This window comes from Haematobia irritans, chromosome 3 (assembly GCF_050003625.1).
Source record: "Haematobia irritans isolate KBUSLIRL chromosome 3, ASM5000362v1, whole genome shotgun sequence".
Taxonomy (NCBI): Eukaryota; Metazoa; Arthropoda; class Insecta; order Diptera; family Muscidae; genus Haematobia; species Haematobia irritans.
The window spans coordinates 215,473,712-215,488,860 of NC_134399.1; the positions used below are offsets into that span (position 1 = coordinate 215,473,712).

General features: G+C 28.0%; 1 protein-coding gene across 1 annotated transcript in view; it reads left to right on the forward strand.

Annotated features, from left to right (window-relative positions):
• LOC142231428 (uncharacterized) overlaps positions 1-15,149 on the forward strand; it is a 263,204-nt gene that overhangs the window by 158,921 nt on the left and 89,134 nt on the right. The gene's annotated exons all lie outside the window — the stretch shown is intronic.

Consider the following 15,149-nt stretch of genomic DNA (forward strand, 5'->3'; position numbering starts at 1 on the left):
CGTGCCAAATTTGGTTGAAATCGGTTAAGATTTAGATATAGCTCCCATATATATATTTCGCCCGATATGGACTAATACGGTCCCAGAAGCTAGAGTTTTACCCCAATTTGGTTGAAATTTTGCACTAGGAGTACAATTAGTAGTGTAGTCATGTGTGCCAATCGGTTCAGATTTAGATATAGCTCCAATATATAGCTTTCGGCCGATTTACATTCATATGACTACAGAGGCCAATTTTTTGCTCCGATTTAATTGAAATTTTGCACAGGGAGTAGAATTAGCATTGTAGCTATGCGTGCCAAATTTGGTTGAAATCGGTTCACATTTAGATATAGTTCCCATATATATGTTTTTCTGATTTCGACAAAAATGGTCAAAATACCAACATTTTCTTTGTAAAATCGCCACTACTTAGTCGAAAAGTTGTAAAAATTACTCTAATTTTCCTAAACTTCTAATATATATATATATATATATATATATATTGAGCGATAAATCATAAATAAACTTTTGCGAAGTTTCCTTAAAATTGCTTCAGATTTAAATGTCTCCCATATTTTTATACCCTTCACCACTACTGTGGTACAGGGTATAATAAGTTTGTGCATTTGTATGTAACGCCAAGAAATATTGGTCATAGACCCATCTTTTAGTATACCGATCGGCTTAGAATTAAATTCTGAGTCGATTTGGCGATGTCCGTCTGTCTGTCTGTCTGTATATGTAATTTTGAGTACTAAGTACAGCTCGCAATTTAAGTCCGAGCGTCCTCAAATTTGGCATAGGGCCGTTTCTTGGGACAGAGACAATCGCTATTGGTTTTGGAAAAAATCGGTTCCGATTTAGATATAGCTGCAATATATATTTATCCCCGATGTGGTCATAGCGTGTTTACCAACCGATTTTCTTGAAATACCGTACATCCAAATATTTTATGAATCTCGAAAATTTTGCAAAATATCAGCCAAATCGGTTCAGATTTAGATATAGCTCCCATATATATATCTTTCGTCCGATTTAGACTCATATGACCACAGAGGCCAAAGTTTACTACCGATCTTCGTGAAATTTTGCACAGAGGGTAGAAATGACATTCTATCAATGCTTGGTAAATTTGATTGAAATCGGTTCAAATTTAGATATAGCTCCCATATATGTCTTTCGTCCGATTTGAAGTTATATGGCCACAAAAGCCAGAGTTTTGCCATGCTTTGCTTCAAATTTTGCACAAGGGGTACATTTAATAGTATCGTTAAGTGTGTCAAATTTTGTTAAAATCGGCTCAGATTTAGATATAGCTCACATATATATCATTCGGCCGATTTGGACTTATATGGTCTCAAAAGCCAGAGTTTTGCCCTGACTTACTTCAAATTTTGCACAAGCGGTACTTTTAACGATACTATTGTATGTGCTAAATATGGTCAAAATCGATTCAGATTTAGATATAGCTCCCATATATATATTTCGTTCGATTTGAACTTATATTGCCTCAAAATCCAGGGGTTTGCCGTTATTTGCTTCAAATTTCGCACAAGGAGTACGTTTAGTAGTATCGGTAATTGTGCCAAATTTGGTTGAAATCGGTTCAGATTTAGATATGGCTCCCATATATATCTTCCGTCCGATTTGCACTCATATGACCAGGGGGGGCCAAAGTTATACTCCCATTTACGTGAAATTTCGCATAGATAGCAGAATTATTATTCTAACTATACATGTCAAATTTAGTCAAAATCGGTTCAGATTATATATAGCTCCCATATATACGTACACCGGAGTTGGGGAAATATGGTAGTCTGTTACACATTTTAGACCCATTTTTAATGGAAGTTTCTTCCAATTAACTGGATAGCGTTGGCCGATTTAAATTTTAATTCTAAAGATTCTGTAGAAGTAAAAAAAATTGTCTGCTTTAGATAGCTTCCAGCAAATGTGAAGTATTTGAGATGGTAACACAAATTTTGGCCTACATAGGGTGAATGATATAATATAGTCAGCCCCGCCCGGCTTTACACTTTACCTACTTGTTTTTTACTAACATTGTGTTCCACCCTAATGCATTAGCCGACTTAAATTTGGAGTCTATAGATTTTGTAGAAGTCTATAAAATTCTGTCCAGATCGAGTGATATTTAAATGTATGTATTTGGGACAAACAACACATTTGACGGATGTGATATGGTATCGAAAATTTAGATCTACAAAGTGGTACAGGATATAATATAGTCGGCTCCGCCCGACTTTAGACTTTCCTTACTTGGTTTTTAATTGAAATGTCTTCAATCACAGAAATGATAGTATCAATTAAAAAATTAATTGATATTCAAATAAAAAAATTAATTGATCCAATTAAAAAATTAATTGTTACCATTAATTTGTGTGATTGATTTTTATTTCAATTAAAAAATTTGTTGATTCGACTAAATTTTTAATTGAATATTTTTTAAAAGTCAATTAAGATTTTAATTGGAAAAATTTTCGTGAAATTGTCTTCTGGGCAGTACTGCTGGTTACATTTCTGAGTGTTTCAAAGCTTCTCTAAGTGGTTTCTCTGCAATGTGGAATGCCGTTCGGATTCGGCTATAAAAATGAGGTCCCTTATTATTGAGCTTAACGTAGAATCTGGCAGCACTCAGTGATAAGAGAGAAGTTCACCACTGTGGCATCACAATGGACTGAATAGGCTGTCAGGTTCACAGATACATCGGGCAGCCACCTAACCTAACCTAAAGACACCATATGTCTATCTCGTCTCCTTCTGGGGATTGCAAACACATGCCCTAACTTATAATACCCTGTTCCACAGAGTGGCGCAGGGTATCACTACCCAGCAAACAAATTGGAAGTTGTTCCGGATGGGGAGAAAGATCCGGAAGTTGTGCAAACTTGAATCATCTCCAATGAATTTAACATAGGCTTGACATAGAACGAAAGTACTTTGTTTTCGGATCCTTTGCATTGCTTTAGAAGTTGTTCCTTGGAAGTTCATTTGAATGAAAAAATTTTAAAATTTAAGTTCGGCCAGGTCGAATCTTATGTACCCTCCAACATGGATGGCGTAGAAACTTCTACTAAAGACTGTCATCCACAATCGAATTATGTTACTTGGGTTGCGGTAACACTTGCCGATGACAACTTCTTAATATCGTCTTCTAAATTGTAAGTTAGTCCATGCGGGTATATATTAAGCAAAAAAGGCCGATTAAATACGTATATAATTCAGTTTGACAAAATTTTCTATAGTAAAAAAATTTTGACAAAATTTTCTATATAAATAAAATTTTTGGTTTTTGGATTAATTTTGACGATTTGGACCAATTTTTGTGTGATTGACCATCGGCTATATATAACTATAGACCGATATGGACCAACTTTTGCATGGCTGTTAGCGGCCCTATATTAGCGCAATGTACCAAATTTTAACCGAATCGGATGAATTGTGCTCCTCCAAGAGGTTCCGGAGGTCAAATCTGGGTATCGATTTATATGAGGGCTATATATAATTATGGACCGATATGGACCAATTTTTGCATGGTTATTAGAGACCATATACTAGCACCACGTACCAAAATTTCAACCGGATCGGATGAAATTTGCTCCTCCAAGAGGATCCGCAAGCCAAATGTGGGGATCGGTTTATATGGGGGCTGTACATAATTATGGGCCGATATGGACCAATTTTTGGTATGTTTGTTAGAGACCATATACTAACACCATGTACCAAATTTCATCCAGATCGGATGAAATATGCTTTTCTTAGAGGCTCCGCAAGCCAAATCTTTGGGTCTGTTTATATGAGGGCTATACATATAAGTGGTCCGATATGGCCCATTTGCAACACCATCCGACCTACATCAATAACAACTACTTATGCCAAGTTTAGCGTGATTTCAACAGACGGACGGACGAACGGACATGCTTATATCGACCCAGAATATATATACCTTATGGGGTCTTAGAGCAATATTTCGATGTGTTACAAACGGAATGACAAAGCCAATATATCCCCCCCCCCCATCCTATGGTGGATGGTAAAATAAAAAAAGTTTTTACCCCATAGAATTGTGATGGGGTATAATAAGTTTGTCATTCCGTTTGTAAGACATCGAAATATCGATTTCCGACTATATAAAGTACTAGCGTAACCCGGCCCGCTTCGCTGCGCCTTCCGAAGCATATTTGGAGGAATATTTTGCGTTAACTTAGTCAACTATATCCTTCGTGCTGAAAACAATTTCGAAAAGATTTGAATTCTTTTAAACAAATCGGACTACTTGGTTTTTCGTTTATAGGTACAAATACGGCAGGAGAGGGTGTACCTTCTTCTATACTTCTTGTGAATTTTTAGTGTGGTTTGTCAAGGAAAGGTATCCCTCTCCTCAACATATCTAAAAATTAAGCACTATATTATAATAACATACAAAGAATTACTGGTTCCCATCCAATAAATCGGAAAAAGCAAAAATAGTAAAAAAATTTTACCACATTAACATTTGCTAAAATGTTGGAAAATGATGCACCCTCTACGTTGGCTGCCAATTTCATGTAAATTTAAGTTCTTTACTAAAAAGAAGTCTGGCAGAAGCCTGTGCAAAAATCATAAAACTATGTACCGAGTTCCCATTTATGGACAACCCTCTACTTTCAATTTAAGAAAAAAAAAAAAAACGGACAAATGGGAACCCTCCCCCTAACTTCGCTCCACTCCGACCTGATATCGGACTATCACGTACCCTATATTAATTTCGCAACTACTCAATGGTCCCTATAAATTCTATCGAAGTAAATCTACAAAGCTTATTTCAATTTTCCCCTTCCCCAACCAGATATCGAAAAATCATATACTAATTTAAAAATCATGTATAAATTTAATCACATCCTCCCACGTTCACTGTAAATTCCAAGTAGATCGGAAATGTTTAAATTTTGCTCTCGTGTTTTAAAGGGACGTCACTTTCCCCGATACAATATCGACAAACACCGTAGTGAATAGCACCCCTAACCTTACCTGAAAATTCTTGAAAATTCTTGAAGGTTGCCTCTTCGTTCATAAACTTCCCCCACTGCCTATGTAAATTTCAAGAAAACTTAAGAATTGTTGTTTTTTTGCAGATTTAGAAGAGGACCTCCTCCCCGACTAAATATCGAAAAGTGATGTAGCGTATCTTTTGTAAACGTCCCAGAAAATGTCAAGCAAATTATAAGCCTAAAAGGGCGGCCTCTCTTCCGTCCAAATATCACAAAATCAGGTATCAACTATTAATATCGTAACATCTCCCCAGTCCTCTGTTAACTTCAAGTAACTCGGTAAAAGTTTAATTGTTTCTCTGTATTAAGAGAAGCGGATGTCTCCCAATGCCCTTTTATTTTTATTAAAAATCGAGAACCTGATATAAATTTCATAACCCATTTTTTCCGTAACATTTCAATCGGGGGAGTTTAGTTTTGTTTGTACTTTCAAACAAAAAAATTCGGGCAAAGGGGTGGTCCCCCTCCCCGGCCAAATATCGAAAAATAATGTAGCGGATTTTTGCCTAGATGCCAACCCCAACATTCAATGAAAATTTCAAGCAAATCGCATAATTTTGTTCCAAGTTTCAAAAAGTAGGGCAAGGGGGAGGTCCCCTTCCCCATCCACATATGAAATCATCAGGTACCCCATATTAATTCCATAACCTCACCACATGTTCTCTGTAAATCTCAGATAATTTAGAGAAGTTTAGTTTTTTCACTGTACTTTAAAAAAAAAAAAGTCGAACAAAGGGGAGGCCCCCCTCCGCCACCAAATATCGAAATAAAATGTAGCGGATCTTTGTCTAGATGCCAACGCCAATCTTCAATGAAAATTTCAAGCAAATCGGTCAAATTTTGTCCAATTTTCAAAAAGTCCAGCGAAGGGGAGGTCCCCCTCCGCGACCAGGTGTCAAAAAATGAGGTACCCTATTTTCACCACATGAACGCCCCCTACGATCTCTGAAAGTTTCAAGTAAATCGGTTCAGCCGTTTCGGAGCCAATTCGGAACATACAAACAAACAAACAAACAAATAAAATAACGGTGCTATCGTCCTGAAATGTAGCACAGATTAGTTTTTTGTTAGCAGGCAGGTCAAGTTCGAAGATGGGCTATATCGGTCCATGTTTTGGTATAACTCCCATATAAAGCGACTCCCCGATTTGCGGTCTTGGGCTTATAGAAACTGAAGATTTCATCCAATCTGCCTGAAATTGGAAATCTAGAGGTATTTTTGAACCATAAAGAGGTGTGCTCAAAATGGTGAGTATAGGTCCATGTTTTTGGTATAGCCCCCATATAGACCGATTTCACGATTTTATTTCTTGGGTTTCTAAAAACCGTATTTTCATTCCGATTTCCCTGAAGTTTGGAAGCTAGAGGTATTATAGGACCACAAATAGGTGGGCCGAAAATGGTGCCTATCGTCCATGTTTTGGACATAACATTTCCAAGCGAAGTCATATGGTGACCTCTGTTATGGAAAGAAGTTTTTAAACTATTTCCTGGGACCAGCTGAGTGTGGTATATTATGAATTACTGCAAACGTTTGAAACGACCACAAGACCTTTGTAACGATTTCAATTAATGCGTTAAATGTGAACATTGTACAGTGGTTCAAAAATCGTGGCGTGGGTCCACGGGCTGACCTATAGGTCAGTTTATCACCTCAGGTTTATGCAATTTTATTTTAGCAGCCAAATCCGCAATTATGGAACGATTCGGATTCATGATTTTTTTCTTTGCTGGATCGAACTTGTACAATCCGACAAAAAATGTATGCGAGTAACTCTTAGAGTTCGCGATATATGGGACTCATACTTTATTATTTATTTTTTTTTTGCAATGTTTTAGCGAAGTGGGGCCAGTGCCTACACAGGAAAAATATAAACTTGCTCGGTTCCAAAGATTTTGTCTTTAATGATTTTTAAATTCATTCCGAGCTGAACTAACTAACTGGCCACAAAAAATGAGTGTAAGATTTTGCCTTATCGTCAGAATCATGGCGTATATTTGGACCTATTACGACATACAATGACGCACATAAGTATTGGCACACCAAACAATTTTGATTAAAAACCACATGTTAAAAGTGATATGAAGCTATTTTAGAAAATATTTTAATTTGGATTATAAATGCATTAAGAATTTAGATAATTTTTTATTTAAAAAAAAATTTTGTTCTTTCAATATTTAAATTATAAAAAATTATATTTTCCCCAGTCTTCCATCAACACTGTATCAAATTTCATCTAAATCGGTTAATAATATATGGTGGTATGGTTACTGCGAACAACAAATACATGGTCAGGCGGACGGACACCATGGACTAAACCGACTCAAGAGGTGGTTCTAAGTCGATCGCTTTATATTTTATGGAGCTTAAAACAAATATTTTTGGTAGGCACATTTTTTCGCACATACCCTGACCACTATATGGTTTAGGGTGCTGTGCCAACACTTATGTGCAGCACTGTATATGACAATATTTAAGGATCTCTCACCTACATTTAGGTTCAAAAATTGTTCTGCCAGCATAGTCATAGCACAACTATGCCGCTTCTTTTTTGTTACATGGTGTAATGAAACCACAAATATTGAATTTAATTGCTTCGGTGTTTACAAATTGCATGCAAATAAGTTTTAATTTTAATTTACCTGTTTCACCATCAACGTAATCGCTTATGGTCAATTAAAATTCAGTTGACCTAAATAAATAAAATCAAATATTTGCTACGTGCGATGGGAGAAAAATAAATCAAATAAATTTGCAAATTTGTGGACATGATGTAAATTAGCATGGCAAATTGAAAAAAGCAAAAAAAAAACAGAAAAAAATAAATAAAAATGTAAAGAATAAAAATTGAATTGAATGAATATCCTGTTGGAAATAATAAATAAATTTTAAATTCTCCCATGACGCAAATTTCCAATGGTTCTTAAACGAATTTAGAGCAAAAAAAGAATGTTGGTAATCAAGCGAAAAATATGCAAATATGTGTGAGTTCATTTTACCACTTTTTGGACAGCTGTCACGTATGTCACAATTGTTGCAATTCTTCAAGAATTTTATTTTCCACTCATTCTAAGCTCTAAGTTCGGAAATGATGTACATTCTAAGAACACGTCAGTGGTTTTCGCATTTCGCAAACCTTGGTGAAAAATTTAGCTTTTCCACATTTTTACAATGTCCTTGATAGGCTGGAATACAAATGGATTTTAAGATGCCTGCTTGGGTGAGTTAAGATTTTTCATTTTAATTGTGACAGACAAGCATGTGTGCGAAAACTTTTGTTTTGCAACGAATGTCACGAACGTGTTTTAATACCAAGTTGGGCTAAGTAAATCTTGCTAAAGACCAGATGTAGATGTTTTGTTTTGAATTTAATAAAAAATTAAAAATTTTTCTATTAAGGAGTGTCGGTGGCTTTGGCCGCGATATCTGCAGGACAGATGATACATGTGTAATGCAACAGAATCAAACTGTAATTGTTTTGTGTTTTTTTAATGTTATGGTTAAACAAGAATATACGGCTGAAATTTCGACCCGGAAAATCTTATGTACCCCGCGTCATGGATAGACTGGGGTTCTAGGGACATAACATAAAATATTGACAGCAATAAAATTTTGACAACATTTTCTATAGACACAAAATTTTGACAACATTTTCTATAGACACAAAATTTTGATTAAATTTTCTGTAGAAGTAAAACGTTTACAAAATATTCTATAAAAATAAAATGTTGACAAAATTTTCTATTGAAATAAAATTTTGACAAAATTTTCAATAGAAATAAAATTGTGACAAAGTTTTCTATAGAAAACAATTTTTGTCCAAATTTTCTATAGAAATAAAACGTTAACAAAATTTTCTATAGAAATAAAATTTTGACAAATTTTCTATAGAAAAAAATGACAAAATATTCTATAGATATAAAACTTTGACAAAATTTTCTATAGAAATAAACTTGTGACAAAGTTTTCTATAGAAATAAATTTTTGTCCAAATTTTCTATAGAAATAAAATGTTAACAAAATTTTCTATAGAAATAAAAATTTTGACAAAATTTTTTATAGAAATAAAATTTTGACTAAATTTTCTGTAGAAATAAAACGTTGACAAATATTCTATAAAAATAAGAGTTTGACAAAATTTTCGATAGAAATAAAATTTTGACAAAATTTTCTAGAGAAATAAAAATTTGGCAACATTTTCTATAGAAACAAAATTTTGACAAAATTTTCTATAGAAATAAAATTTTGACAAATTTTCTATAGAAAAAAAAATGACAACATATTCTATAGATATAAAACTTTGACAAAATTTTCTATAGAAATAAACTTGTGACAAAGTTTTCTATAGAAATAAATTTTTGTCCAAATTTTCTATAGAAATAAAATGTTAACAAAATTAATTTACAAAATTTTCTATACAATAAAATTTAGACTAAATTTTCTGAAGAAATAAAACGTTGACAAATATTTTATAAAGGTAAAATTGTGACAAAATTTTCTATAGTAGTAAAATTTTGACAAAATACATAAGCGAAAACAAAATTTTCTATAGAACTAAAAGTTTGACAATATATTCTATAAAAATAACATTTTGACAACATTATCTATAGAAATAAATGTGTGACAAAATATTCTATAAAAATAAAATTTTGACAAAATTTTCTACAGAAATTAAATTTTGACAAAATTTCATATAGATATAAAATAAAATTTTGAAAAAAACATAAGGGAAAAAATTTTCTATAGAAATAACAATTTGACAAACTATTCTATAGAAATAAAAGGTTTACGATATTCTCAATAGAAACAAAATTTTCTGTAGAAATAAAATTTTGACAAAATTTTCTATAGATATGAAATTTAAACAAAATTTTGTATGAATATAAAATTTTGACAAAATTTTCAATAGAAATAAATTTTTGATAAAATTTTCTAGAGAAATAAAATTTTGACAAAATTTTCTGTAAAACTAAAAATAAAATTTTCACAAAATTTAGAAATAAAATTTTGACAAAATTTTCTATAGAAATAAAATTTTGACAAAATTTTCTATAGAAATAAAATTTTGACAAAATTTTCTATAGAAATAAAATTTTGACAAAATTTTCTATAGAAATAAAATTTTGACAAAATTTTCTATAGAAATAAAATTGTGACAAAGCTTCCTATAGAAATAAATTTTTGTTCAAATTTAAAAATTTTGACAAAATTTTCTATAGAAATACAATTTTGACTAAATTATCTGAAGAAATAAAACGTTGACAAATATTCTATAAAAATAAGAGTTTGACAAAATTTTCGATAGAAATAAAATTTTGACAAAATTTTCTAGAGAAATAAAAATTTGGCAACATTTTCTATAGAAACAAAATTTTGACAAAATTTTCTATAGAAATAAAATTTTGACAAACTTTTCTATAGAAATAAAATTTTGACAAATTTTCTATAAAAAAATGACAAAATATTCTACAGATATCAAATTTTGACAAAGTTTTCTATAGAAATAAAAATTTTGACAAAAGTTTCTATAGAAATAAAATTTTGAAAAAAGAAATCTAATGAAATAAAATATTGAAAAAATAAATTTACAAAAAAAAATTTAAAAAAAAAACAAATCTACAGAAATAAAATGTTGACAAAATTTTCTATAGAAATAAAATTTTGACAAAATTTTCTACAGAAATAAAATTTTGACAAAATTTTCTACAGAAATAAAATTTTGACAAAATTTTCTATAGAAATAAAATTTTGACAAATTTTCTATAGACATAAAATATTGACAAAATTTTCTACAAGAATAAAATTTCGACAAAATTTTGGGTAGAAATAAAATTTTGAAAAATTTTCTATAGATATAAAATAGTAACAAAATTTTCTACAGGAATAAAAATTTGACAAGATTTTCTATAAAAAAATTTGGAAAAAGAAATCTAAAGAAATATAATATTGAAGAAATAAATCTACAGAAATAAAGTTTTGAAATAACATTTTCTATAGAAATAAAATTTTGACAAAATTGTCTATAGAAATAAAATTGTGACAAAATTGTCTATAGAAATAAAATTTTTACAAAATTTTCTATAGAAATAAAATGTTGACAAAATTTTCTATAGAAATAAATATTTGACAAAATTTTCTATAGACTTAAAAATTTGACAACATTTTTTATAGAAATAAAATTTTGACAAACTTTTCTATAAAAATAAAATTTTGCAAAATTTTCTATAGAAATAAACTAAAATTTTAACAAAATTTTCTATTGAAATAATATTTTGACAAAATTTTCTATAGAAATAAAATTTTTACTAAATTTTCTATAGAAATAAAATTTTGACAAAATTTTCTATAGAAATAAAATTTTGACAATATTTTCTATAGAAATAAAATTTTGACAAAATTTTCTATAGAAATAAAATTTTCACAAAATTTTCTTTAGAAAAAAATAAAATTTTGATAAAATTTTCTATAGGAATAAAATTTTGACAAAATTTTTTATATAAATAAAATTTTGACAAAATTTTCTATAGAAATAAAATTTTGACAAAATTTTCTATAGAAATAAAATTTTGACAAAATTTTCTATAGAAATAAAATTTTGACAAAATTTTCTACAGAAATAAAATTTTGACAAAATTTTCTACAGAAATAAAATTTTGACAAAATTTTCTATAGAAATAAAATTTTGACAAATTTTCTATAGACATAAAATATTGACAAAATTTTCTACAAGAATAAAATTTCGACAAAATTTTGGGTAGAAATAAAATTTTGAAAAATTTTCTATAGATATAAAATAGTAACAAAATTTTCTACAGGAATAAAAATTTGACAAGATTTTCTATAAAAAAATTTGAAAAAAATTTTGAAAAAAGAAATCTAATGAAATAAAATATTGAAAAAATAAATTTACAAAAAAAAAAAATTAAAAAAAAAAAAACAAATCTACAGAAATAAAATGTTGACAAAATTTTCTATAGAAATAAAATTTTGACAAAATTTTCTACAGAAATAAAATTTTGACAAAATTTTCTACAGAAATAAAATTTTGACAAAATTTTCTATAGAAATAAAATTTTGACAAATTTTCTATAGACATAAAATATTGACAAAATTTTCTACAAGAATAAAATTTCGACAAAATTTTGGGTAGAAATAAAATTTTGAAAAATTTTCTATAGATATAAAATAGTAACAAAATTTTCTACAGGAATAAAAATTTGACAAGATTTTCTATAAAAAAATTTGGAAAAAGAAATCTAAAGAAATATAATATTGAAGAAATAAATCTACAGAAATAAAGTTTTGAAATAACATTTTCTATAGAAATAAAATTTTGACAAAATTGTCTATAGAAATAAAATTGTGACAAAATTGTCTATAGAAATAAAATTTTTACAAAATTTTCTATAGAAATAAAATGTTGACAAAATTTTCTATAGAAATAAATATTTGACAAAATTTTCTATAGACTTAAAATTTTGACAACATTTTTTATAGAAATAAAATTTTGACAAACTTTTCTATAAAAATAAAATTTTGCAAAATTTTCTATAGAAATAAACTAAAATTTTAACAAAATTTTCTATTGAAATAATATTTTGACAAAATTTTCTATAGAAATAAAATTTTTACTAAATTTTCTATAGAAATAAAATTTTGACAAAATTTTCTATAGAAATAAAATTTTGACAATATTTTCTATAGAAATAAAATTTTGACAAAATTTTCTATAGAAATAAAATTTTCACAAAATTTTCTTTAGAAAAAAATAAAATTTTGATAAAATTTTCTATAGGAATAAAATTTTGACAAAATTTTTTATATAAATAAAATTTTGACAAAATTTTCTATAGAAATAAAATTTTGACAAAATTTTCTATAGAAATAAAATTTTGACAAAATTTTCTATAGAAATAAAATTTTGACAAAATTTTCTACAGAAATAAAATTTTGACAAAATTTTCTACAGAAATAAAATTTTGACAAAATTTTCTATAGAAATAAAATTTTGACAAATTTTCTATAGACATAAAATATTGACAAAATTTTCTACAAGAATAAAATTTCGACAAAATTTTGGGTAGAAATAAAATTTTGAAAAATTTTCTATAGATATAAAATAGTAACAAAATTTTCTACAGGAATAAAAATTTGACAAGATTTTCTATAAAAAAATTTGGAAAAAGAAATCTAAAGAAATATAATATTGAAGAAATAAATCTACAGAAATAAAGTTTTGAAATAACATTTTCTATAGAAATAAAATTTTGACAAAATTGTCTATAGAAATAAAATTGTGACAAAATTGTCTATAGAAATAAAATTTTTACAAAATTTTCTATAGAAATAAAATGTTGACAAAATTTTCTATAGAAATAAATATTTGACAAAATTTTCTATAGACTTAAAATTTTGACAACATTTTTTATAGAAATAAAATTTTGACAAACTTTTCTATAAAAATAAAATTTTGCAAAATTTTCTATAGAAATAAACTAAAATTTTAACAAAATTTTCTATTGAAATAATATTTTGACAAAATTTTCTATAGAAATAAAATTTTTACTAAATTTTCTATAGAAATAAAATTTTGACAAAATTTTCTATAGAAATAAAATTTTGACAATATTTTCTATAGAAAAAAATAAAATTTTGATAAAATTTTCTATAGGAATAAAATTTTGACAAAATTTTTTATATAAATAAAATTTTGACAAAATTTTCTATAGAAATAAAATTTTGACAAAATTTTCTATAAAAATAAAATTTTGACAAAATTTTCTATAGAAATAAAATTTTGACAAAATTTACTATAGAAATAAAATTTTAACAAAATTTTCTATAGAAATAAAATATTGACAAAATTTTCTTTAGAAATGAAATTCGGTCAAAATTTTCTATACAAACAAAATTTTGACAAAATTTTCTATAGAAATAAAATTTTGTCAAAATTTTCTATAGAAATGAAATGTTGACAATATTTTCTATAGAAAAAAAATGTTGACAAAATTTTCTGGAGAATAAAAGTTTGACAAAATTATATTTTCATGTTAGCCTGATACCGAAAATAGACAAATGCATTATATCTAATTATACAATTATTTTTCGAGCTTTATGGACAGATGTAGATTAAGGAACATGGTTAATAGAGCCATTGAAAAGAAAACGCCAGATACAAATCTATACACGCCTGGACTGTACATGTTTCGGTTCGGGCGAATGAACCCAAATTTCCCAAATGTTTCCCAAATGTTTTCTCCATAAGGAGCTAGCATAAAGGGCCCAAAATTGAGTTATCTCTCCCAGCCAGATCTATACTAAAGGCTGTGGAAAGGTTCATTCGCCCGAACCGAAACATGTACAGTCCAGGCGTGTATAGATTTGTATCTGGCGTTTTCTTTTCAATGGCTCTATAAACCATGTTCCTTAATCTATATCTGTCCATAAAGCTCGAAAAATAATTGTATAATTAGCAATAAAATTTTGACATAATTTGCTATAGGAATAAAATTTTGACAAAATTTTCTATAGGAATAAAGTTTTGACAAAATGTTGTATAGAAATAAAATTTCGACAAAATTATCTATAGGAATAAAACTTTGACAAAATGTTGTAAAGAAATAAAACTTTGACAAAATTTTCTATCGTAATAAAATTTTGACACAATTTTCTATAGGAATAAAATATTGACAAAATTTTCTTTAGAAATGAAATTCGGTCAAAATTTTCTATACAAACAAAATTTTGACAAAATTTTCTATAGAAATAAAATTTTGAAAAATTTTTCTATAGAAATAACATTTTGACGAAATTGTCTATAGATATAAAATTTTTCTGAAGAATAATAATTTGAAAAAATTTTCTATAGAAATAACATATTGACAAAAAAGAAATCTAAATACAATATTGAAAAAAAAAAAAAATAAATAAATAAGTCTACAGAAATAGAATTTTGACAAAATTTTCTATAGAAATAGAATATTGACAAAATTTTCTATAGAAATAAAATATTGACAAAATTTTCTACAGAAATAAAAGTTTGAAAATGTTGATAAAATTTTCTATAGAAATAAAATTTTGACAAAATTTGCTGTAGAAATAAAATGTTGGACAAAAATC